A 13,458-nucleotide genomic window follows, 5' to 3' on the forward strand; every position below is an offset into this window, starting at 1 on the left:
AATGGGACGAGCAGATAATTTAAGGGAAAAGTTTGTGTGTGGGCTTCAAAGTGAAGGAACCCAGAAACGGCTTCTATCAGAAAAGGATCTTACGCTGGGCAAGGCTTTCAGCATTGCAGTATCACACGAAGCCGCAGCATGGGGCGCTGCAGAGATACAACGGAGACCGCAAGAATATGGCACAAATGAAATGTCATACGGAACAGTGAAGTACTATCGCTGCGGCAGAACAACACACGACCATAATGATTGCTGGTTCAAGGACAAAGTGTGGAGACAGTGTGGAAAAGTAGGACACATAGCAAGAGTCTGCAGGTCGGGAAAGAAAACCAGCAGCAAGAAATCTCCACAGGAGAAGTACAAGAAGGTACATAAGGTGACGGAGAGTAGTTCAGACGAACAGAAGAGTGATACAGACTTTGGAAGCAAGGAGCTGGGTTGTCTGAAACTACATAATGTGATCAAAACGGAGGATCACCAAACTATCTGGGTCATGCTCAAGATAGCAGGAGTCCAAGTGAAAATGGAATTGGACACAGGATCAGCCCTAACAGTCATAAACCGAAGGGACTACAAGCGGCTATTCTCACATATACCCTTGAGAGATACAAAGATTGTCTTGAAGACGTACACGGGGCAAAAAGTCTACCCCAAAGGAAAAATAAGGATGAACGTTATATATAACGGCAAGGAAACACCAAAAATGGACCTATATGTATTGCCAGATGGAGGACCACCACTACTAGGACGTGAATGGATCCGGAAGATACAGCTAGATTGGCATTCCATACAGGCACTGACTGTGGCTGACAAAAAGGATGACGACGTCACACCTGGGCGACTGTCAAAGATCCTAACTGACGCGAAAGAAGTGTTCCAGCAAGGACTCGGAACACTAAAAGGCATGACAGTGATGATTAAAATTGAAGAAAACGCCAGCCCAAAATTTTTTAAGGCCAGACCGGTACCTTATGCAATCCGCCCAGCCGTCGAAGCAGAGCTGCAGAATCTGGAACGTTCAGGTGTACTGTCCAAGGTAGACTGGAGCGAGTGGGCTGCACCCATCGTCCCTGTGATGAAAAAGTCGTTGAGCAGCACGCCTGGGGAACCAAGGAAGGTTCGCATCTGTGGGGACTTTAAGGTGACAGTGAACCCGTTCCTTCACACCGTACAATATCCACTTCCGCGGATTGAAGATATTTTCGCCTCGCTATCTGGAGGGAAACGCTTCACTAAGATTGATCTGGCCCAGGCGTATCTGCAAATGGAGGTAGAAGAAGCATCAAAAAAATACCTCACAATCAACACCCATAAAGGTCTCTACCAATACAACCGGCTGGTATTCGGGGTAGCATCAGCTCTGGCTATTTGGCAGAGGGCAATGCAACAAGTCCTGCAAGGGATCCCAGGGACCCAGTGTTATTTGGACGACATCCTGGTCGTGGGCGAAAATGACAGTGATCACCTTGGCAACCTGGAGCAGGTGCTCACTAGATTGCAGGAATATGGGCTCCGAGCTAACCGCCCCAGATGCGAGTTTTTTAGAAAACAGATCTCGTATTGTGGCCACGTTATCGATAAAGAGGGGTTACATAAGTCCCCAGAGAAGATTGAGGCAGTAGTCAAGGCTCCAGCACCGGAAAATGTGTCACAACTGAGGTCGTTCCTCGGGCTCGTAAACTACTACCATAAGTTCTTGCCAAATTTGTCTACAATACTACACCCACTGAACACCCTACTTCAAACTGGGGTGCCATGGAAGTGGAGTGACAAATGTAGATGAGCTTTCCAGAAGAGCAAAACACTAACCACATCGAAAGAGGTATTGGCCCATTACAACCCGGCATTACCAATTCGGTTGGCATGTGATGCGTCACCCTACGGCATTGGAGCGGTGCTGTCGCACAAATTCTCGGACGGCTCAGAGAGGCCAGTAGCCTTTGCATCACGATCACTAACCTCAGCCGAGCGTAACTACGCCCAGATTGACAGGGAGGCCCTCAGCCTAGTGTGGGGAGTGAAAAAGTTCAATCACTATCTGCACGGGCAGAAGTTCACCTTGCTGACTGACCACCAACCACTTGTCTCCATCTTTAATCCAAAGAAGGGCGTTCCGGTGATGACTGCGCAACGGCTACAAAGATGGTCCCTTTTTCTAGGGGCGCACCAATATGAAATCAAGTATAAGGGCACAAAACAGCATGGAAACGCTGATGGGCTATCACGCCTGCCACTGCCTACTGCGGTGGAAGCACCAGCAGTGGATCCTGTCGAAATATTTCATTCGACTATAATTGAATGCTTGCCAGTAACTAACGCTGGTATAGAGAAGGAGACCCGAAATGACCCGACACTGTCTCGGGTATATGATTTGACGGTGAAGGGATGGCCAGCACATGGCGACTCACTGTTGCCAGCATTCTCATCCAGAAGAGAACAGCTGTCAGTATGCCAGGGGACCTTGATGTGTGGATCCCGAGTGGTAATTCCACCCAAGTTAAGGGAGAGAGTGCCCAATGAGCTTCACGAAGGTCATCTGGGAGGGGTGAAAATGAAAAGCCTTGCTAGGGCTTATGTGTGGTGGCCGGGGATCGAACAGCAAATCGAGGACCTGACAAAGAGCTGCTCAGGATGCCAGAAGGTCCAAAATGCACCACCACATGCCCCTCTACACCCATGGGAGTGGCCCTCATCTCCATGGCAATGGGTGCCTATTGATTTTGCTGGTCCATTCATGGACTCAATGTATTTAATAGCCGTGGATGCGCACACGAAATGGCCTGAGGTCATCAAAATGTCCTCCACCACCACGGAGAAAACTATTACAGTCCTACGGACCATTTTTGCCAGGAACAGCTTGCCAGAGCAGATTTGCTCTGATAACGGATCACAGTTTGTGTCCGAAGAGTTTCGAAGATTTATGAAAAGGAATGGGGTAAGGCATTACACATCCGCCCCGTATCATCCAGCCACAAATGGATTGGCTGAGAGGTTCGTACAAACCTTTAAGAAGGCAATAAAGGCTATGTACAATGACAACATTCCGCTGCAGCACAAGGTGGAAAATTTCCTGTTCGCCTACCGGAATGCGACACATGCAGTCACCAACCAGGCCCCAGCCATGATGTTCTTTAACCGAGGGTTAAGATCTCGCCTGGATTTGCTCAGACCAAACGTACGAAGAGATGTTGAGAGTAAGCAATTCCAGCACACCCATGAGAAGCCAACAAGGAGCTTCAATGTAGGGCAACCAGTCTTGGCCCGCGACTACCGAACAGAGAAATGGCAGCCAGGAACGGTATGCACACGGCAGGGCCTACTTATGTACACAGTGGACGTTGGGGAGAGCATCGTGAGACGCCATGCTGACCAGATCCTAGAGTCACAGGAACAAGTCAACCGCATGCCTCGCCCATACGTACCTGGTGATGAACCCGACGTATAGGTAGCATCTACCCCAGAAACAGTAGCATCGGAAGCTGATGAACCAACCGACGACAGGGGGCCAGAATCGCCTCCGCACCAAGAGCAAGACACTCGGGAAAGGCGCTCTCCAGAAAGGATCAGGAAGCCTCCCCAAAGACTGAATTTATAAATAGACTATTTTCAGCTAATGTTGCATGTTAAAGGTGTTAATTGTAATTAGTTTGATATTTAATTGTTAAATGAGTGTTATGGTACTGTTAATCTAAAAGGGGAGGAATTGTAATGTATGTTCCTTTAAGGGGAGAACTACTTTTTATAGCTCCTGTAAACTGTAGTACCGGCAGTGACCACACCTGTATATAAACCCTGAGTAGTGATCTGTACAGTTAGTTCTAGAGTAACCCTCATTCAGTAAACACCTGTTGAATCGTTCCCTGCAGTCTTTTGTCTGATTATTGAAGGACAAACATTAAGATAGATGGATCTAACAGAGCCGAGCACAGTGCGGACCTGCGAGGATTCAGCGAGAGAGAATAGAGAGAGCAGGAGCCAAGGACAGCGCGCACCTGCGAGGATTTGGCGACAGAGAATAGAGAGAGCGGGAGCCGAGGACAGCGCGGACCTGCGAGGATTTGCCAACAGAGAATAGAGCGAGCGGGAGCTGAGGACAGCGTGAACCTGCGAGGATTCGGCAATAGAGAATAGAGAGAGTGGGAGCCGAGGATAATGCGGACCGGTGAGGAGTCGGCGACAGAGAATAAAGAGAGCAGGAACCGAGGACAGCGCGGACCTGCGAGGTTTCATCGACAGAGAATAGAGAGAGCGGGAGCTGAGGATAGCGCGAACCTGTGAGGATTCGGTGACAGAGAATAAAGAGAGCGGGAGCCGAGGACAGCGTGGACCTGCGAGGATTCAGCGACAGAGAATAGAGAGAGCGGGAGCTGAGGATAGCACCGACCTGTGAGGATTCGGTGACAGAGAATAGAGAGAGCGGGAGCTGAGGACAGTGCGGACCTGCGAGGATTCGGTGACAGAGAATAGAGAGAGGAGGAGCTGAGGACAGTGCGGACCTGCGAGGATTCAGTGACAGAGAATAGAGAGAGCGGGAGCCGAGGACAGCGCGGACCTGCGAGGATTCGGCGACAGAGAATAGAGAGAGCAGGAGCCGAGGACAGCACGGACCTGCGAGGATTCGGTGACAGAGAATAGAGAGAGCAGGAGCTGAGGACAGCGCGGACCTGCGAGGATTCGGCGACAGAGAATAGAGAGAGCGGGAGCTGAGGATAGCGCGAACCTGCGAGGATTCAGCGAGAGAGAATAGAGAGAGCGGGAGCCGAGGACAGCGCGGACCTGCGAGGATTCGGCGACAGAGAATAGAGAGAGCGGGAGCCAAGGACAGTGCGGACCTGCGAGGATTCGGTGACAGAGAATAAAGAGAGTGGGAGTCGAGGACAGCGCGGACTTGCGAGGATTCAGCGACAGAGAATAGAGAGAGTGGGAGTCGAGGACAGCGCGGACCTGCAAGGATTTGCCGACAGAAAATAAAGAGAGCGGGAGCTGAGGACAGCGCGAACCTGTGAGGATTCGGTGACAGAGAATAGAGAGAGCGGGGGCCGAGGACAGCGCGGCCCTGCGAGGATTCGGTGACAGAGAATAGAGAGAGCGGGAGCCAAGGACAGTGCAGACCTGCGAGGATTCGGTGACAGAGAATAAAGAGAGCGGGAGCTGAGGACAGCGCGGACCTGCGAGGATTCAGCGACAGAGAATAGAGAGAGCGGGAGCCGAGGACAGCGCGGACCTGCGATGATTCGGCGACAGAGAATAGAGAGAGCGGGAGCTGAGGACAGCGCGGAGCTGCGAGGATTCGGCGACAGAGAATAGAGAGAGCGGGAGCTGAGGACAGCGCGGACCCGCGAGTATTCGGTGACAGAGAATAGAGAGAGCGGGAGCCGAGGACAGCGCGGACCTGCGAGGATTCGGCGACAGAGAATAAAGAGAGCGGGAGCTGAGGACAGCGCGGACCCGTGAGTATTCGGTGACAGAGAATAGAGAGAGTGGGAGCTGAGGACAGCGCGGAGCTGCGAGGATTCGGCGACAGAGAATAGAGAGAGCGGGAGCTGAGGACAGCGCAGACCCGCGAGTATTCGGTGACAGAGAATAGAGAGAGCGGGAGCTGAGGACAGCGCGGACCTGCGAGGATTCAGCGACAGAGAATAGAGAGAGCGGGAGCCGAGGACAGTGCGGACCTGCGAGGATTCAGCGACAGAGAATAGAGAGAGCGGGAGCTGAGGACAGCGCGGACCTGCGAGGATTCGGTGACGGAGAATAAAGAGAGCGGGAGTCGAGGACAGCGCGGACTTGCGAGGAGTCGGTGACAGAGAATAGAGAGAGCGGGAGCCGAGGACAGCGCGGACCTGCGAGGATTCGGTGACAGAGAATAGAGAGAGCGGGAGCTGAGGATAGCGCGGACCCGCGAGTATTTGGCGACAGAGAATAGCGAGAGCAGGAGCCAAGGACAGTGCGGACCTGCGAGGATTCGGTGACAGAGAATAAAGAGAGCGGGAGCTGAGGACAGCGCGGACCTGCGAGGATTCAGCGACAGAGAATAAAGAGAGCGGGAGCCGAGGACAGCGCGGACCCGCGAGTATTCGGTGACAGAGAATAGAGAGAGCGGGAGCTGAGGACAGCGCGGACCTGTGAGGATTCAGCGACAGAGAATAAAGAGAGCGGGAGCCGAGGACAGCGCGGACCCGCGAGGATTCGGTGACAGATAAAATCCGGCGAATTCCAAAAGAACAGGAGGCAGTTTATATTCAGCGGGAAAATATTCATGTCACAGGACAGCAGGTCAGTGATTGCTTGGTGTGTATTACCTTTGTCTTTTTCTCTCTGCATTAGATCAATGGGTTAGATCTTATTCCATTAAATACAGGCATGGTAGGGCAGCTCAGTCCCTTGGAGTGCACATCCCGTGCCATGTGGGAAGTCCTGGATGCTTCGCATAGCCGACGACCACATATGCAGAAAGTGTCACCAGCTACAGCAGCTCGAGTTTCAGAGCTTGAGCGGCGGCTGGAGGCACTATGGTGCATCCGCAAGGCTGAGAGTTACGTGGATAGCATGTTTCAGGAGGTGGTCACCCCGCAGCTTAAGGGTGTGCAGGCAGAGAGGGAATGGGTGATGCCAGACAGAAGAGGAGGATCTGGCAGGTAGTGCAGGAGTCCCTGGAGTGCATCTCGCTCTCCAACCAGTATTCTGTCTGAGTACTGGTGGGGGCGCTGGTTCTTCTGGGGAGTGTAATGATCAGTAACCTGTCATTCTGGAATGGTACACTAGGTGGTGCTGTATGTATATAAGAGTGGGCTACCCACGATGCACCGGGCTACCCACAAGGCAGCAGTCAAGATGGATGCCTCTACAGATACTGTACCTAGTCCACATGTGCTCAATAAAGTGTCTAGCAAAAGCTAACTGTTCTTAATAAAAATGACTAGTTATTAATGAACATAACATGGTACCAGGATTGGTAAGATCTGCTGAATATTGTGCAACGCGACATGGAGAATTTGAAGCCACCAGAGCTTTTGAAACTCACAGGAAATATCAACTACAATTGGCAGACTTTTAAACAACAATTTGAACTCTACATTGCTGCCATCGGGTACAGTACGAAGCCAGATGCAAGGAAAATAGCGTTGCTGCTCACGGTTGCAGGCCCACAGGCGATAGAGGTATTTAATACATTTGTATTTAATCCAGAGGAGAACAGAGGAAAATTAGACGATGTGCTAAAGAAGTTTGATACACATTGTTCTCCCAAAAAGAATGAAACCTATGAAAGATACGTGTTCCGTTCTCGGACACAGCAGCAAAATGAGACTTTTGATAGCTTTATAACTGATCTGAAACTGAAAGCACAGACATGTAATTTCTCTGAGCTGAAAGCATCCATGATTCGTGACCAGATTGTGTTTGATATTCATGATAAAAAAGTCAGGGAACGTCTGTTGAGAGAAACCGAACTAACATTGGAAATTGCTGTGAAAATATGCCAAGCCAGCGAGCTAGCTCGAAAGCACGCGAAGACTTTCAGTGAAATCAATAATGATGCGATTGTAATGAGTGATAATGCTGCTGTCGGTGCTGTGTCCTACAAGGGGAAGAAACATGGGCAGAACAGAAATGAAAAGCAATCGGAGGATGAAATTTTAAATTGTAAATGCTGTGGTTACAAACAACAGTTAAGACAATGCCCAGCGTTTGGAAAAATGTGCACAAAGTGTAATAGAAAGAATCACTTTGCCAAACAATGCTTTTCAAAAGTAACAACAAAAAAAGGGCAACGAGTTAATGTGATTGAGGACACTGATTTAAGTGAGACATTTTTTGTACGAATGGTGTCATGTGACAATGTCAAAAATGATACAGAAAATGTGCAGCCCTGAGATATGGACAATGCTGAACATAATGTCAATGCAGTAAAAGAGGACAAATGGATGATCCCACTGCAGCTAAATGGAGCATTAGTTACATTGAAACTAGACACTGGGGCAAAAGCAAACTTAATCAGTACGGGAGACATTAAAAATATGAAAGAAAAGCCCAAAATACAGAAAAAGTCAGTACTACTGAAGGACTATAATGGACAGAAAATAGATAGCTTAGGTGTATGCAGACTTAAAGTGACAGTCAAAGACAAAGTGCATCATCTCATGTTTTCTGTTGTGGCTGAAGGACTTGATTCACTGCTGGGTGTCAAAGCTTGTGAGGACTTAGAACTGGTCAAGAGAGTCTACCGTATAAACTGTGCCATAAACAGACCAGATGACTCAGTGGATTCTGTAGTAAATAATTTCCAGGATGTGTTCAAAGGATTTGGAGTTCTACCATTCACTTACAAGATCCAGCTAAAGGAGGATGCTCAGCCAATGGTACATGCTCCACGAAGAGTTCCAGCACCCCTGCGTGACTGGCTCAAGAATGAACTGGACAGAATGACCACACTAGGAGTCATCAGGAAAGTCGAAGAGCCAACAGACTGGGTTAACTCCATGGTATGTGTAAAGAAAAAGAACAATGATCTAAGAATATGCATGGATCCAAAGGACTTAAATGCAAACATAAAACGCGAACACTACCAGATTCCCAAGCGAGAAGGAATCACCAGTGAAATGTCAGGTGCCAGATACTTCACAAAGCTCGATGCCTCACAAGGATTTTGGCAACTAAAACTGGATGAAGAGAGAGCCAAATACTGTACCTTCAACACACCATTTGGCAGGTATTGTTTCCTCAGAATGCCTTTCGGGATAATATCTGCATCTGAAATCTTTCATAGAGCGATGGAACACATAATTGAAGGTCTGGAAGGAGTTCGGGTCTATGTTGATGACATCATCATCTGGGGCTCCACACTGAAAGAACACAATGAGAGACTGACTAAAGTGCTACAGAGCATGCGCCGGAATGGACTGAAGCTCAACAAAGCCAGGTGTCAGTTTGGCGTCCAGGAAGTCACTTTCCTAGGAGATAATCTATCTGGTAAAGGAATAGAGCCAGATATGGAAAAGTAAACGCCATACTCAACATGCCCCGACCCACTGACAAAAAAGGAGTGCTACGCACCATGGGGATGATAAACTTCATTGGAAAGTTCATTCCTAACTTGTCAGCCAAGACAACCTGTCTGCGAGACCTGCTACATAAAACAAATGAGTTCGCATGGACAGAAAAACATGAACAAGAGTGGATGAACCTCAAAACAGTGCTGACAACCACACCTGTACTCACTTTCTTTGACCAGACAAAGAGAATCAAAGTGTCAACGGATGCATCAAAGGATGGCCTAGGCGCGGTCTTGCTACAGAGGGTGAAGATTGGAAGCCTGTTGCCTATGCCTCCAGGTCTATGACTGATACTGAGTGTTGATGCGCCCAGATTGAAAAGGAATCTCTAGGCTTGGTAGTTGGATTAGAAAAGTTCCATAGCTACATATATGGACTTCCCACCTTCAGAGTTGAGACAGACCACAGCCCACTGGTTGCCATCATAAAAAAAAATCTGAATGAGATGTCTCCAAGGATTCAACGACTCATGATGAAGCTGCAAAGATATGACTTTGAACTGATCTACACACCAGGCAAATACATAGTGTTAGCAGATGCACTATCCCGAGCACCCACAATGAGTCATGTGAGCTCTACTGAAGAAGACGTGGATGTACATGTGAGTATGGTCACTGCTGCGCTGCCCGTGTCAGACACAAAATCAAAGCAAATAGCAGAAGAAACAGTAAAAGATACATTGTTACAAACAGTAATAGAGAACATTCATCATGGTTGGCCAAAAGGTTCCTGTCCAAAATACTTTCACATAAGGTCAGAATTGAGTATCGCAAGTGGACTATTACTAAAACAGAACAGAATAGTCATTCCACAGGCTCTACGTCAAGACATGCTCAAAAGGATTCATGAGGGACACCCCAGAATTGAAAAATGCAAAAGGAGAGCAAGAGACGCTGTTTATTGGCCTGGCATAAATAAGGACATTGAGAACATGATAGGCAAATGTGAGACATGTCAGAAACACCAAAACAAACAAACAAAGGAACCAATGATAGTAGCTGACTTACCAACAGCACCATGGCAAAAGGTTGGTATGGACCTCTTTCATTTAAATGGTAAAGAATATCTAATAGTGATTGACTACTATTCTAACTATCCTGAGATGGCGCTGCTCTCAAGCACACCAGCAAGCAGTTTCATAATGCATGTGAAATCCATCTTCGCCAGACATGGAATTCCCAGGATTGCCGTTAGCGACAATGGTCCGTGCTTCAACTGTAAGGAGTGGCAACAGTTTGCAGCACATTATGACTTTCAGCACATCACATCCAGTCCTTTGTATGCTCAGTCAAATGGTAAGGCAGAGAAAGGTGTTCAAGTTCTCAAGCAGCTACTAAAGAAAGTGACAGAAAGCAAGTCTGATCCTTATCTCGCCCTGCTGAGCTACCGAGCCTCACCTTTAGACTGTGGTTCTTCACCTGCTGAACTACTAATGGGTCGCAAGTTGCGCACCACGCTACCCTGCTGTGCAAAAGAACAGCAAAGTGAGGAACTGAGACAGAGACTTCAACTGTTGAAGCTGAAACAGAAATCATACTATGACAAGTCATCCAAAACTCTAAAACCATTGACAAGGGATGATGTTGTCAGGATTGAGGATCCAGATGCATGGAACAGGAAAGCTACAGTTCTTGAGGAAGTACGACCAAGGTCATACACTGTTAGAACTGAGGAAGGACAGATTCTCAGGAGGAACCGCCGTTCCCTCCTAAAAACACAAGAGACTATCGAAGAGCAAATCGATGACAATGCCGCAACTGAATCTTGTCACTCACCACCAGAACAATCTAACATAAATACACATACAGGCTCTCATGAAAACACATCAGACTTACCTGTGCTGAGAAGATCCACACGTGAAGTAAAAAAGCCTGATAGACTTAATCTTTGAGTACAAAGAAAACTACATTGAAAATGTATTGACTGTTGAAGATGTTTATGTTGTTATGATTGATTGATATTGATTGATACTGATTTTGTTTAACCTCAAAGAAAGAGGGATGTAATGATCAGTAACCTGTCATTCTGGAATGGTACACTAGGTGGTGCTGTATGTATATAAGAGTGAGCTACCCACGATGCACCGGGCTACCCACAAGGCAGCAGTCAAGATGGATGCCTCTACAGATACTGGCCTAGAAATTCAGTCTGGACACTTTTGGGGCGCTAAAGTCGGGCGCTCGCTAAATTTAGCGCCCGTCGGAAAGTGTAGGCCACATCGCCGAAATTCAGTAGAGTTGGCCCTAAGTTTGGCCGAGCGCTGAAACTGGCGTTGAAATGCTGTGTTCCGGCGCTAAGCCGGCGATGCGGCCTAATAACGCCGAAGCCGGGCGCAGCGCAGGTGTGGTCATGTTTTGATTGACACCAGACACCCTGACGCCGGCCAGCTCTTAAAGGGGGAAGGGTCAACTTTGACTGCTGCCACGCCCTGCATACTGGAGCCCTGCAGCTAGGCCTCAGCACTACTGGTGTGCCAAAATCGCGCCTGGAGCAATGGAGAGGGCCCGTGAGCGGGCGCAGCGCTTCTCAGAGCATGCTCTGAGTGTGCTCATTCATGGTGTGGAGAAGAGAAGAGAGATCCTGTGCCCGGACAGTGGCAGGAAGGCTCCCAGGAGCCAGTACAGGAGAGCCTGGGGCAAAATCGCCCGCAGGGTGTCATCCACCTGTGATGTCCCCAGGAGTGCGGACCAATGCCGCAAGAAGTTCAACGACCTCACTCGGATGGTGAAGGTGAGTACCCTTTCCAGTGTCCCCCTCATCCTTGCATGTGCACCTCACATTATGGGCAAAGGGACCTCAAAGGCCTAATGGGCAGCCCTCCTCCCGCAGCAGTGGCACTTGCATGTTCATCAATAGCACTTTCTGCACTTAACACACTGGCCAAGCTATTCGACCATGGGAGGCAGTGCACCCAGCAACAGGGCACCACACTGGCCAAGCTATTCGACCATGGGAGGCAGTGCACCCAGCAACAGGGCACCACACTGGCCAAGCTATTCCACCATGGGAGGCAGTGCACCCAGCAACAGGGCACCACACTGGCCAAGCTATTCCACCATGGGAGGCAGTGCACCCAGCAACAGGGCACCACACTGGCCAAGCTATTCCACCATGGGAGGCAGTGCACACAGCGACAGGGCACCACACTGTACTTAGAGGCCGTCCTTTCTCTTGCAGGCCAAGCTGGCGCGCAATGTAAGGAGCCAGGCTGTCACTGGTGGAGGCCGTCCCGAGTACCAGGCGCTCACTGATCTGGAGGAGAGCGTGGCACGACTCATGCGTGGCCGGGTGACTGGCCCTGTCGCGATCGGCGAGGCGGACCCTGTACTGGTACCCACTGGTAAGGACATGGCCGGTTGCACCTCTCTCATTGCCCTCGCGCTTCAGATCTACATCCTTTCCCACTGACCGACAAATGCGCATAATGCACCACTCAGGCCTCCCTCGCTGACGGCCTGTCCTCACTCTAAAGCTACTCTTGTGCCTTCCTGCTTTCAGCTGGTGAGGAGGAGGTGGTCCCTGAAGCGCAGAGAGCCAGGCCCTTGGAGGAGGAGGACGTCGAGGACCAGGAGGAAGGCGGCACATCGGGGGAACCCTCCTCCGTGCCAGGGGATGGCAATGGAGGGGAGACGTCTGGCCTGCAGGAGAGCCAGGGAGAGGTGTTGGAGGGGAGGGCCGAAGCTGGTCCCAGTAGGGTGGACGCACGCGGGAAGGCTCCGGCAGCACGCCAGCCTTCTCCCCAGAGGGGGGAGGTGTTGGAGGGGAGGGCAGAACCTGGCCCAAGTGGGGTTGACGCACGCGGGAAGGGTCGGCCAGCTCGGCGGCCTTCTCCCCGGAGGGAGAGTCCGCCCTCCAGTCCGGACACGGTCCTCGCCCAGGAGGTGCGCGTCCTCGATGAGATGTCGGCGGCATCTGAGCGGCGCCACCAAGAGTTCATGGGGGTGGTCGAACAGATGCCTCACGCCATTGAGTCCCTGGCTCAGAGTGTGGTGGCTTTCGGGGAATCACAGGCCAGGGGGTTCGAACAACTCACGGCAGCGCACGACAGGGGTGTCCAGCAACTGGCCGCAGCGCACGACAGGGGTGTGCAGCAACTCGCGGCAGCGCAGGACGCGGGTGTGCAGCAACTGGCGGCAGCGCAGGACGAGGGTGTGCAGCAACTGGCGGCAGCGCAGGACGCGACTCGCGAGATGAGTGGTGCCGTCCACACACTGGCAGAGCTGATGCGGGCACATACCAGGGCAGTTCGGGCACTCACTTCTGCCACACTCGCTGTGGCACGGAGGCATCGCCATGGCACCCGCCGCCCTGCTGCAGCGCAGCGGTCTGGCCTCCCCCAGATTGCTGCGCTTGCTACACTGCCAGCCCGGCCGAGTGCCAGTGTCTCTGGCGAGCAGCGCGCACCTGC

The sequence above is a fragment of the Somniosus microcephalus genome, chromosome 15 (genome assembly GCF_052327205.1).
Source record: "Somniosus microcephalus isolate GS21.2 chromosome 15, FLI_Smic_1.0, whole genome shotgun sequence".
Taxonomy (NCBI): domain Eukaryota; kingdom Metazoa; phylum Chordata; class Chondrichthyes; order Squaliformes; family Somniosidae; genus Somniosus; species Somniosus microcephalus.